Below are 12620 nucleotides of genomic sequence, written 5' to 3'. Positions count from 1 at the left end.
GATAGGCGGGCTCTGCTGTGGTCCACGTCTTAGTAGCTGACTGCCTGTTAGCTCCTTCTTCCCTCAGCCTTTACATTTTCTCAGTTTCTGCAAAGTTATGAGCAGCCATGGGAGACCGTGTAACCTGGTCTTCCGTGCTTTGAGAGGGTCTAAGTCTCCATCGAGCCTCAGAACAGGGAAAAACTGGAATGCTCCAGAGCAGATCTTGGCACAGAAACACTCTCTGCTTTGCCAAGCTCCCACTGTGAGAGCGAGTGCAGAAGGGAAGGGTAAGTGGGTGGAGCTGCTGTAGAGGGTTCACTTCAGGACAGCTACGCAAGTTCATTCCTCACTGTTTAATTCTGTAATTAAAGATAAATATAAAGGAAGGGGGGGGAATGTGTATGCTAGCTAAGTCTATATTTAAAATGTATGTTTCAACACTACATAAAAACCTTAGATGCCCAATTTGTACCAGGAAGCCATATGTGCACTGCTGTTGTTCTGTTAAGTAAGAAGTTAAGTAACAGTACATATAACATTACATAAGTAGCCTAATACTGTAATACAAATTTATCTGAACCATGTTGCTCAGAGGTTTTAAAAAATTATGAATGTAGGAAATAATGACATTTTTTTCCAACCTGGACAGAGATTAAGCAAATTTAGTGAAAAGGCTTTTGGAGTTACTTGAAGTGTATTTTAATTACATATTATAAAATAAATGTTATATACAATTATAATAAAATATAGTAATTCAATGTTTTATTGGTGCACAGACAGTTGGTCTGTTAGTAGACAATAGAGAGTAATGGCAGATATTTTATGTATTGAAGTAAGTAAATGTCTATCCATTCGTTTTCTAAACCACTTATTTGTTGAAAGGGTCGCTGGGGGCTGCAGCTTACCCCAGCATGCATCGCAAAGCCCACACATCATTTGCTCGCACATTCATACCTACAAGCAATTTTGAATCTCCAATTAGCCTACTGCATGTCCTGGACTGTGGGAGGAAACCGGAGTACAGAAACCCATGCAGATATGGGGAGAAAACGCAAACTCACACACAAAAGGGATTTGGTTGGGATTTGAACTCGATAACTTCTTGTTGAGGCAGCAGTGCTATTCACTGCACTACCATACCAACCTAGAAAGTAAACTGTGAATCTGAGATGCAGCATTTGAGTTTACCAGACTGAGTCGGCATAACCTGTTACTCTGAAAATACAAAAGTAAATATAGCTGCAAGCAGCAATGTCACAGGCCAAGCACCATGGCAAGGCATAGTGCATTAGGGTTGTATTTTGGCATGGATTGCAAACCTAATCCACATACTATACATAGAAAATTTGGTGTATATTTGATGTAAGAATACATCTGTAATAATTATTAGAAAATTACAATTTTGAAGTGGTGTGGTAGCGCCACCTAGGGTGGCAGTGGCACAAAATTTGATATAAACTTCATCCACTCCTTCGACATTATTCTGTAAAAAAAAATAATACAAAAATACCATTTGAGAAACTTACATAACAGATGCAATGCAAACCAAACACTGTCATTTCATAGGATTCATATAATATTTAGTAAATATAGTTCCCAACATCAGATTTTGACCAAAATTCATCCTGATCATTTGTAAAACACGAGGACTCGATGGTCAAAATCCACCTGTGGATCCCGTAAACCTGACACTAGTTCCACCCTTATGGACAGTATAAAATATCAGTTCTCTATCTGGGAGAAGACAAATGAAGCTGTGGCTTGGAATATTGTTTCTTCACCCTTTGTAACATAATTCCAGAGAATTTGGTAACCATTAATTCACCACGTTCAGATTAATTAGTCCCCTAAATTGTTAAACGTTCAATTCATTTATGTGGTAGTACCTGAACCTGGCCAATCGATGGAGCACATTTTCTTTTGTCCTGTGTATGCTCAGTGCATTTAGGAATTTACAGATTTGTGGTTATAGTCAGTGTCTATACTTCATTTTTCCGTTCTGAAATGTGGATTTGACGACATTTGTGGTGACCGGTGGTCAGAAAATTTCGTTTTCACTGTGCAAATTGTCCCATTCGAGACGAAGCTATTACTAAGAGCACATTGAGATAGGCTAATACAGAGGTAACATATTTTGGAGAAAGACACCGTAATGTGCACCTGCATGCCAAACCTATATAGACACGCTTTTTGGATTTTGGACGCTAGCTCCTTCGCATCCGTCAAGTTCCTGTGCGTGAGTCATCACATTTGAATACTTGGCGGGATTGTCGCATCCCACACCACAAGAGGAGCAAATACAGAACGCACATTGAATTTATATTGCCATCATGAAAAGGTATCAAATTAAGGATTTACACTTTAAGATTATGTGATAGGATGTTCAGTAAATTTATTTCAGGTATAATTGTATTCTAAATTTTCTTTTTCTTTTTTGTAGAAGGGTTCGCCATCCCAATTAGCTAGTCCTTACGACAAAAAATGAAATAAAATAAATGCTTTTGACAAAGTTGAAGTCATCTATCCGGAAAAAAAAAACTGTTAAAACACGTTTGATTTTTAATAAGGGAAATTCACCAACGAAACAACCTGGCTTTGATTCTTTCAAGCGCAAGCCAATGGTACGAATTTTAAAACATTTAGTAATAAACGTAGTCACATGATTAATAAAACGGCAATTAATATCAAGTTGATCAGTTAATATTTAATATTTAAATAAAACCGCGAGACCTAGGCTACCTAGGGTTGCTGCTAGCAAACGATCAAACATTAGCTTGCTAGCTAGCTATGCTGACAACTGCTAATACTACTCATTTAAAAAACTTAAAATTTTAAAATAAATAAATAAACTTGCTCAGTTTTACAGTTTATATGCATTGCAAGTCCAAAACAGATATGATGGCATGATATATCACAAAGTATATTTAAAGACACAGACAAACGCAACTCATAGTAGGCTACCTCTTTCGATCTTCGTCGTAGATGTTACGAAAACATTTGCGCATGCGTTATTGGTATGAACTTAACAATGTGTTAAGTGAATTTTTTTTTTAAAGAGCAAAATTCAGATGGTTAAATGCATTACATTAGTGATCATGAACCTGATGGACAAGGCCGACATGCACAATGTAGGAATCCTCCTGTCTGCCTTGCATGTTTTAGGTCCAGGCCAAAAGGACAACCTTCTTAAAGAGGAGACTGATATCAAGAGCCCCCGCGATTTTTTTGTGAATCCAGGGCAAACGAAACTACTACCTGGTTGAAGTGACCAAGGATAGACAATGTTTTCAGATCTCTCTTATTATTGTCATCTCTGTTAAATAGTACTGTATGGAATTGACAAGGATACTAAAGGCTAAGTAAGAGTGGGGTCAACCCGCTTTTCTGCCGTAGGTATGGAGTTTAGATGGGGGTTGTACTCAGTTTAATTAAATCTATTTCATTGCTGTTATAGAAGAAAATGAGTCTCCGCATCAGGGCCGAAGATGGAACATGGTATTAATGAATTAGCCCGCTAGCCTTGAATCCTTCTGGCTTTTAAGTAAAGTCATAGTGTGTAATTTAGTACCTCCCCATTTAATTTCTGCTTTGCCAAAGTATTTCCTTTTGAAATGCATTCCTCCTTTATTCCTCCTTATTTGTTAAAGTTGTTCCTAAATTCACTTGTTTTCATGAAGTTTGGTCTCAGACAGATCTTAGTTGGAAGAAGACACTGCAGGTGTGGTTTAAGGCAGCCTTGTGGGTCCCTGACTGACCAGGGGAGGAGTAGGGCACTGGTGAGCGATGACCTGCTGTCATCATTCTGGCTAGCTCCCTTCACTGGATGGTGCTAGCACTAATTTTGTGTCCCTCTGTCATAGGAACATTCTGGATTCCATTGTAGACCATGGGGCTCTGGCATGCAATAGAACAGTGCCTTGACAAGATTAACTGGGGCACACTCTACATTTGAGCACACTCTTTTATTCTATTTGGGGCAACAGACTCAAGAGCAGTTTATCTGGTTGTTAAATTGGACTGTGTAATTTATTATAAAATTTTAATTCACTAAAGGTTGACTAATTCTGAAAGTTTACCAGTCCACCCGCTGAATGATACCAGCAGCTGAATGATTTAAAGAATTAATTTGTTTAAAACACGTCTTATCGTCTTATATGCACTGTTGATATGTATTGTCATTTATATACCTGACAAATTCTCAAGTAGTACTAGTTTGGTAAGATTCCATAATGGTGAGTATGGGAGGTAAAGGAACAGTACAAAAATTAATATTGCATATTATACCAGTGCCAATCTTGTCAGCCCTGGTGCAAGAAGGTCCTGACATTGCAGTATGTGCTGTAATGCATTTCAAAATAGTCACCCTCCAGCCTTTTCACACAAATTTTGTCATTCAAAATACTTATATATGACTTAGAGTATTTGCATTTTATTGTTTAAAACTTACTTAGTCAGTTGACATATGTTTTAATAAATTAAACCACTAGATGGCAGTGGCAGTGGTTTGGCTCTCCTGGTATTGGAAGGACGAGTATCGCACATATGGACTGTATAAAGCCGCTTTTCCACCGCATGGTACCGGCTCAACTCGACTCGACTCTACTCGCTTTTGGTACCAGGTACTTTGTTCCACTGCAGATAGTACCCCTGTCAATGTAGCTGGTCATCATTAGTCATTAGTCGTCATTAAAAAAGTACCAGGTACCAGGTACTATCCACAACTTTTGCCCGATGGAAAACAAAAAAAGTCAAGTTGAGCCGGTACCATGCGGTGGAAAAGCGGATTTAGGTACCGCACTAGAAAACTAGAAATCCTTTATGTTAAACATGACCACTAGGTGGTGGTCTTTTCCAAGTGATCACATTTTATCAGTTCAATACCCCCCTAAGCAAAGAGAAAGCGGTGCCTGAAATGGTATGTGAGATCTAAACTCCGAATATACATTTTAAATGGAGAAATTGGGAATATAATATAATGTAGGAATACAAAAACAAATGCACAGTTTGCTTGTATTGCCTGTGCATCTATGGTTTGACAAGAATGCCAGTGTTCTATTTTTCTCAGACTAGTGGGGAAAAAGAAAGGAAAAAGCCCCTGCTCTACCATGTGTGGGAGCTTGACTGGGGATAAGCCTGGTCCTGTGTATTTCAGGCTTGTCTTCACTTGGGCCCGGTGGTCAAATTCCACCTGGGCAGGTAATGGCAGAGAATCATCCCACCGGCATACACACATGAACGCGTGATTGCATGTACTTGTGCATGAAATGAGCTTGCACATAGTGTTCCCTTTTTCATTTTCACCTGCTGTGAAGACCTGTGTCGCAATGTTACGGAACGATTACAGCAATGACACTGTCTTGTTGCTCTTTTTGGAATTCTCTTATGATTGCATTATAGAAGAAACACTTAAGGAAGTCAGCATGAGAGGTTTGTTCCAATATTGGGAATTTTAATTTTATCTCTTCATTAATGCACTGATTTATTTATATATTGATTTGTTCACGGTTCAAATTTTACAAATATTTGTATAAACTCATACGTGAATTAAATTCACTATTAAGTACACATACATATGCATCATAACAAGTCATTCCTCTACAACACTCTCAAATAAAGACTTCCTATCCAATTACTGATCCTTGTCAACTTCCCAGCTCCCGATCACACATTTCTTTCTGCAGGAAAATGTTTTAAGTATGAATATTTTTGACCTGATGAAATCATGAGTGCACAATGTTTTCACAACTTTACACAGCCTCGAAAGAATGCTTTAAAAACATTACCAGGCTTGCTGACAGTCCAACATGCACTCAACACAGGATCTTTGAGATGCTCTAGACATGCTTGCACAAAACCTGAACCATCCAATATTGTGGTACCCTGTATTTAAGAGATTGTACATTAAATGTTGCTATAATTTACTTCTGTTTTTAAAACATGAAACCAAAAATACACATAAGCTTATATGGTATTATATTATTGCCACTGTTCATATTCTAGAAATAAAAAGTGGCAATTTGACACCAGAACAGATTGTACTAGAAGACAACTTGCTGACAGCACGGAAACAAACAGCATTTCATTTGTGTTTGTTAATGCCTTAAGGATGTCTTTTAATCGTCATTGAACAGCCCTGAGCTACAGAACAGCAGTCTGTTCTTTAGGCCTACAGCACCAGTGAGCTACAGGGAGGGCACAGGCCATGGTCATAGCTACTGGGGGGGACTGTACCTCTGGGCTGGATGGAACAGGACAGGATATAGTGTACTGTGCTCTTAGCAGGCTTCATGGAAAGGGTAACAGCTGAGACCACAGCACAACCTTGCCTTTTTAAAAAATGCATATCAGTCGTTTAGGGTCGGGGAGGTTGTATGTGTGTCCATGGTGGGGTGGGTGGGGGGCGGGGGCGATGGGGGGTGGAGAGAGGTGTACAGAAGGGGTGTCCGGATAGGGTTTAGATTATTGTGGGTGTTTGACGTGACAATAACAGCTGCGAGGACAAAGCGCAGGGCAGGCACAGACACTGCACGCTGTGGACCCCCCACCAACCCCCCCACCACCACCACCCCCCGCCAAGCGGCACGTGCCCCCTGATTCATTCACAGAAAATGAGGCAAAAGCGGTTGTGGTGTCAACCCCGTCACTGCCCCCATTGTCCCCTCGGGCCCCCGTTCTGCCCTGCCTCACTCTCAACAGCCCATTAGAATTGGAGATTTTTTTTTTCTGGGGACACACGAATACCATTTGTCATTTTTTTTTTTCATTTTGTCCCTTTCATAAAAAAGAACAAGAATCCGGATTGAAGGAAGAATTAGCCTCTGACAGGCATCCTGAAGTCAATCTGGCCTCCCCCACAGCCAGCAGACGCCCAGCTTGCTAACTGAACTAACGGCAAATAAATCAACCCTGCAAAGCACACACACAGTTTGACTGGCAGACAAGGACATCATCTGCATTCAACAAACTGTTAATTGACATATCCTTTTTTGCGAGTGCAATACAAAGGGAAACATGCAGAGCTATATACAGCTTACATGGTTAGGGCCCTTTACGTTGTTTTCTATCATTCTTTACGTTACATTTAGCAGGCACTCTTATTGAGAGCAACTTGCGTTGTTTTCATTTTTACATATCTGTTCATACCGTTGGACATTTAACTGAATTAAATCAGGTTGAGTACGTTGTTCTAGGATATCCTAGGCAGGATCTGAACTCACAACTTCCGAGCTATAAGCCCAGTCTCCTAACCATTATGCTATACTGTTGCCCTGTTCAGTGTTTCAATGGAGGATGAATGAAGACCAAACTGATGTGATGGTGGATGGATGGATGGATGGATGGATAGACCGATGAATAGTACTATACCACCTTTTCCCCTTTACATTGCTGAGCATGCCCCAGTCATATACGTTACCTGTACACAGGTGACATCACATGACTCTGGGTTCTAATTATAATATAATCATATCAAAGAGGAGGAACTGTGGGACCTGTATTTGTTTAGGCAGATATAGAGCAAATGGGTGGTTATGAGCCTCAGGCGCACTGCTAAATAAAATAAGTCGCATATAGAGGAGCTGAATGGGAACATGTCATCTTCGTAGCCTTAATGGCCCTGGCATGCCCAGGCTTGCTGGCTCATTTCTAGCCAGGCCTGTTTGCGTTAGCTCATTCTCTGCTGTGTGAAAAAGGCCCTGTGCTGAAGCCTTGCAGGGCCTGGAGAGAAAATAGGTCATGTTCCCTCGCTCCCAGACGTTTGTGTCTGTTGCTGTTTTTGCTGCATTGTGTTCAGTCCTCATCCGGCTCTCGTTTGGCAGAAAGCTGCAAAGAGGGACCGTGCTCATTATGATTTCCTCTTGGTAGCTGGTTGTTTAAAGTTTTCTGATGCCCTCAATTTTCTTTTGTTTTTTGTTGTTTCTAATGTATTTATTTTTTGCTGAGTTGCTGCTCAGGGAGTGAGGTAATAACGAGAATAACATTCAATCAAAAAGAAAATAGTGCCAACAATATCTTTATCAACGACTAATTTTTTTTAAAAAGAGGAAGTGAAAAGACACTCACAGGTAAGATAATGAATATTGTATCACTATCCACAAGGGTGTCCGCTTTGCTAAATTATGCTTTTTTCCATGACCAGTGCAGAGTCTGCCCCGTGTTGCCCCTAAATTCTGGGCTTTTTCCTTGGTGTCCAAGGGCACCCCACTTCCCCTGATAAATCACCAGGAACACAATAACCAGAGAGAGAGGCACTCTGTTGCTTCAAAATTAACTTCATCCCAATTAATCTGCCAGACAATGCTCTCTCTGTCACACTGTTCTTCATGGCTTAAGGCAGAAAACGTGATGGAAATTAAATCTGTTTTAATTAATTGGTTGTAATGGCTACAAACAAAAGTGGGTTGTTAGCTGTGTGAACATTTCACTGACTGAACTGTTGATGTGGAATGTTTCCACTGAATGGCCCAAATCACAGTGTTGTGTTTGTCATGGCAACACTAGTTACTGTTGGGGTAGAAAAGTTGTTCTCTTTGTGACTTCTTACTCTGCATTATGCCTGTTTAATTTGGAATATGTTTACTTCCTGAATTTTAATGCAAATACTGTATTATATGCATTGTTAACAGAAGTGTGGAGTGATATAATATCCTTAACGATTCATTATCATTTTTATGCCACTGGATGTTTTACAATGTAAAACAGGATAAACAGGATCCCCCTATTTTTAACATACTACAAACATTCACATACATAATTAATTCATTCTTTCAATAGTAGATGTTTCACTTTTCGCTTCACTGTGAATTGACAGCCAACTGATCTGACGTGTTTACTTGCATCATTCTAAATTCACAGTACATGCACTGTATGTAGCCTGTGGTGTTTACATGTACTGTACAGCCATGGAGATATGTTGTACCTGTGTAGCTATTTCAATCATTTAGTTAATTAAAGCTGTCTGGGATCATTTATTCAGATGTGACTCAGCCGCATGTCACAGAGTACAGAAGTGGGTGACTGTTTTAGGAGCTCAGGAACCCAATTTTTAAGGTGGCCCAGTGGCTTTGCCCTGTTGTTCAAAGGTGGGGCTCCAACAGCAGTGTCCCCCAGCCACCTGGATTCATGGATACTGGAGGAACATGTTTGTCCTGCTGTTGTTTCCTGGGAAGATGAGTTGGAAAGACAGGGGCGTGGAATAGTGCCTGGGGGAATTATTTTTCTTTCATGTGTAGAATGAAAAGTTGGCTGTTTGAAGAGGGAAATAAACAGTGAAATATTCAGCATAATCTATGCCTTTGTGGCTATAGAACCACAGTGGAGGCGTGACGCTACCCGTGCTCAATGAGAAACCAACTGAACCGGTCCAACGGTCTCAGACCATTGTTTCCTGGTTAGCCTATAAATACACACACACACACACACACACACAAACATTCTGTTCTTGTAATGTCCCTTTAACAAATGACCCAGATTATGCCACTTAATTTGGTAAAACTTGACTCATCTATGTTTTACTGTTTGCCATATAGTTATCCAGCTATAAGAATTATCACAGACAATGAACATTGGCCCCATTTCTCTTTGCATCCCTGTGGCACCATTGAGCCTTCCTACTTCCTTTCATTTTATCCATTCTGCTTTCACTCTTTCAACTGCTGTGTCACTACTGGACCAGTTGAGTAGGGCTTAGGCCTTAATAACACTCTTGCTTAAGCCATACACAGTTATGCTACATGTATCCTAGCCACATTTTTGACATTCTCCTCTGTTTACTATTCAGGACTGTTTCTGTTGTCTTTGCCTACATATTACGCAATTTTGGCATGGCTGCTATGTGCCTTATCATCATAGCATTCATGTAGCAGACACAAAGCCCTCAAACCCCTCTCTTCCTCAGACTTTTCCTTCTCATGGTAATACAGACAACAGGACAGTACACTTACTACAGCTCATTGGTCTATGAGGTGTGTGAGGTCGATCCTCTGTAATACATCCTACTGTGCAAAATGAAGCAAGTTGGCAATTAATAACAATGACTGCATTTTGAAATCAGCATTATCTTTGTAATTGCTCTTATTATTTGTTGCTATTAGTCATATATTTTATATAGATTGTCTTATATGGGTTGATCTACATAATGTATACAATATGAAGTACCTGTGCAATACATGGGCAGCAGTGTGCTGCATTGGTTAAGGGAAACGGGCAGGTAATGTAAAGATATCAGCTGTAAAACTCATCTCGGTGTCATTAGGTACTCACATTGAATTGGGTACATATCCTAAACATAAATGATAGGTCTAAGAGGCTCTGGATAAGAATGTCATATACAATAATGATGATGATCATGATAATCATATGGCACAATTAAACAATTAAAAGCAATTCCTCTCATACCATGCAGAAATCAGCCCAGTCACCGCTCAGAAAAGTGCCCATGTACTGATCTACATCTCTCCCCCAATTTTACTTGCATCTTCAGGTTTGATCATCCTCATTCTCCAGAAGACAAAGCTGGAGAGACCGAGGTGAGCTTTGGCACCTTTGTGTTGCATGGAAAACCGTTCAGACTAGTGAATTAAGTAGGGAATCTGCAATGATTACTACAACCCCCACCGCCCACCCCCCAACCCCACCCCCGGCTCCTCGGGCCCCCATTGTGCCCTGGGCCCGCTCCCCTGGGCTCTGATCTCTCTCGCTGATGATCGACCCGGTAATGAGCGCAGGGAGCAGAGACAGTTTGAGCGTGGAGGGGCGTGACATCACTGGGGAATGGCACAATGAGCCTGGCGCATGCAGGCCTGACCTCTGACCCCTGGCGTCTAGTCGCGCCCACATCCCTCCCTCTCTCCTGCCTTTTCCAGCCCTGCTCCTCCTGGGGCTCCGTTTCAGATGGAGGAATAGCCACAGCAGCTGGCTGTCTGGAGGAAACAGGAAGGAAAGATGTATAGAAGGATCAGAGAGGGAGATTAAGAGAGAGAATCCAGGCAAGAGGAAAAATAAAGACGAGGAATAAAATTTAGCTTTATGATTATTTTTCATTTTCTTATGATTTGCCTCCTTTTTTATTGCTTTTTTCTGTGATGCTTTCAACAGAAATGTTTCATTGCAAAGGCTCCTATCCGACACTTTGATTTAAGCTTAGGTTTGCTATTTAAATCTATAAACGATGGTATTGTAGTGTTGAAGGCCCATTGTCATTGTCATCCATCCCTGTCAGAACCAGCAGACAAAATTCGCCCCAGTCCACCCCATCCCACCTAAACCTGCCCGAGAGCTGTTGTAGCCAGGCTGTAAATCTCCATCTGTCGCAGCTCAGCAGTCACCTGACCTTCTGCTGCCAAGACCTTGACCCCATGACCCTGACGAGCGTGCCTGCTGGTCTATCACCGCCCCCTCCTAACTCCCCGGACACACACTGCCACTGCAGCCCCTCTGGCTGCCTCTTCCTATTTCTATTCCCCCATCTCCTTGTCCTCGTTCCCCCTGGTTGCTGCAGATTGGAAATAATCACCCTGCTTAATTCAACACGCATCTCTGCAACCCAACATCTGCTGATCCTGTTCTGCTGAACCAAAAAACCACCATAACTGCTTCTCCATTTAGTTGTCTTTTAAAAAGGTTTCAAAAAGGATACAGTGAGTCTTGTCCTGATTTTCTGAACAAAATTACTCTGCAAGGATGAAACTGCCTATAAAAAATAGAAAAGATTTTAATAGACACATGCCTAAGATAAGTGCTATAAATATCTGTATAGTAGGGAGATTGGGTTCTAAAAAACAACACTATGTATGAAACGGAAGTCTAAAGAGAGGCTTGACAGCGATGACTGAAGACCAATGTCCTGGACTGGCCTTCAAGATATAAGCAGAATGCACAGTGAATACAAGGAAGCTAGACTTATAAATAGATGAAGTTGTGTGAGATGGAGGGCAGATAAAATCATGTCCTGCAAACAGACAAAGAGGAAAAGAAGCTCTAGTGAAAACACATTGATTTGATGTTTCCTAAAATCTATCCTTTAAATGATATTTCAGGAAAACCACTGCAGTGCAGAGGAGCACTGATCTAGTGTGTTTGGGAATGATGACTGAGAAGGGGGGAACTGTGTTTTTGTTGTTGCCTCTCTAAATTGATAGAGTATCAAGTACATAACCCTTTTACCATGTTGCCTGTGTGAATTGGCAACACTGAGCTATTCCTTTGGTCTGAACACTTCTGTAGGCATACATCTTTAATAACAGTACACTACCAGTGGTATCTCTGCCCTTAAATCCTCGAGATTTAAGACCTGAAATCAACATCCTTTCAATATGTCTGCACAAAGTCATGTGACTAAATCGTATATTTTTTTACTGTTCATTTTTTATATTTGAAAAGCTATTGTTCATGTTTTATCCATGTGCAGTTTAGTGACTACCAAGAAAAACATGAATTACATTTATAAATTAAACTAAAATGTGGTCACATGAGGACAGGGCGCTGTAAGGGTGTGCTGACTGACAGTGGCCCTCAAAGTATATTATAACATAGGATTTTCTGGGGTGGTGGGGCCCAATATGTGATCCTTTCACAGGGACCAAAATTCCTGGTGGCACCCCTACATGAGGATGTGGATCACTGATTGCATAATTTTCCAA

The 12620-nt window shown here is 40.8% G+C and overlaps 1 long non-coding RNA gene across 1 annotated transcript; it reads left to right on the top strand.

Moving 5' to 3' along the window:
• The first annotated feature begins 11 nt into the window (after positions 1-11).
• LOC135234032 (uncharacterized) lies at positions 12-12395 on the top strand. The gene is made up of 4 exons (XR_010324010.1): positions 12-269; positions 9878-9944; positions 10463-10508; positions 11201-12395. It is a non-coding gene; the product is annotated as an uncharacterized LOC135234032 (long non-coding RNA).
• Positions 12396-12620: the final 225 nt, after the last annotated feature.

This window comes from Anguilla rostrata, chromosome 11 (genome assembly GCF_018555375.3).
Source record: "Anguilla rostrata isolate EN2019 chromosome 11, ASM1855537v3, whole genome shotgun sequence".
Classification (NCBI taxonomy): domain Eukaryota; kingdom Metazoa; phylum Chordata; class Actinopteri; order Anguilliformes; family Anguillidae; genus Anguilla; species Anguilla rostrata.
Note: the sequence above shows the minus strand (reverse complement) of the source record. Positions and strands in the feature narration are given on the sequence as shown.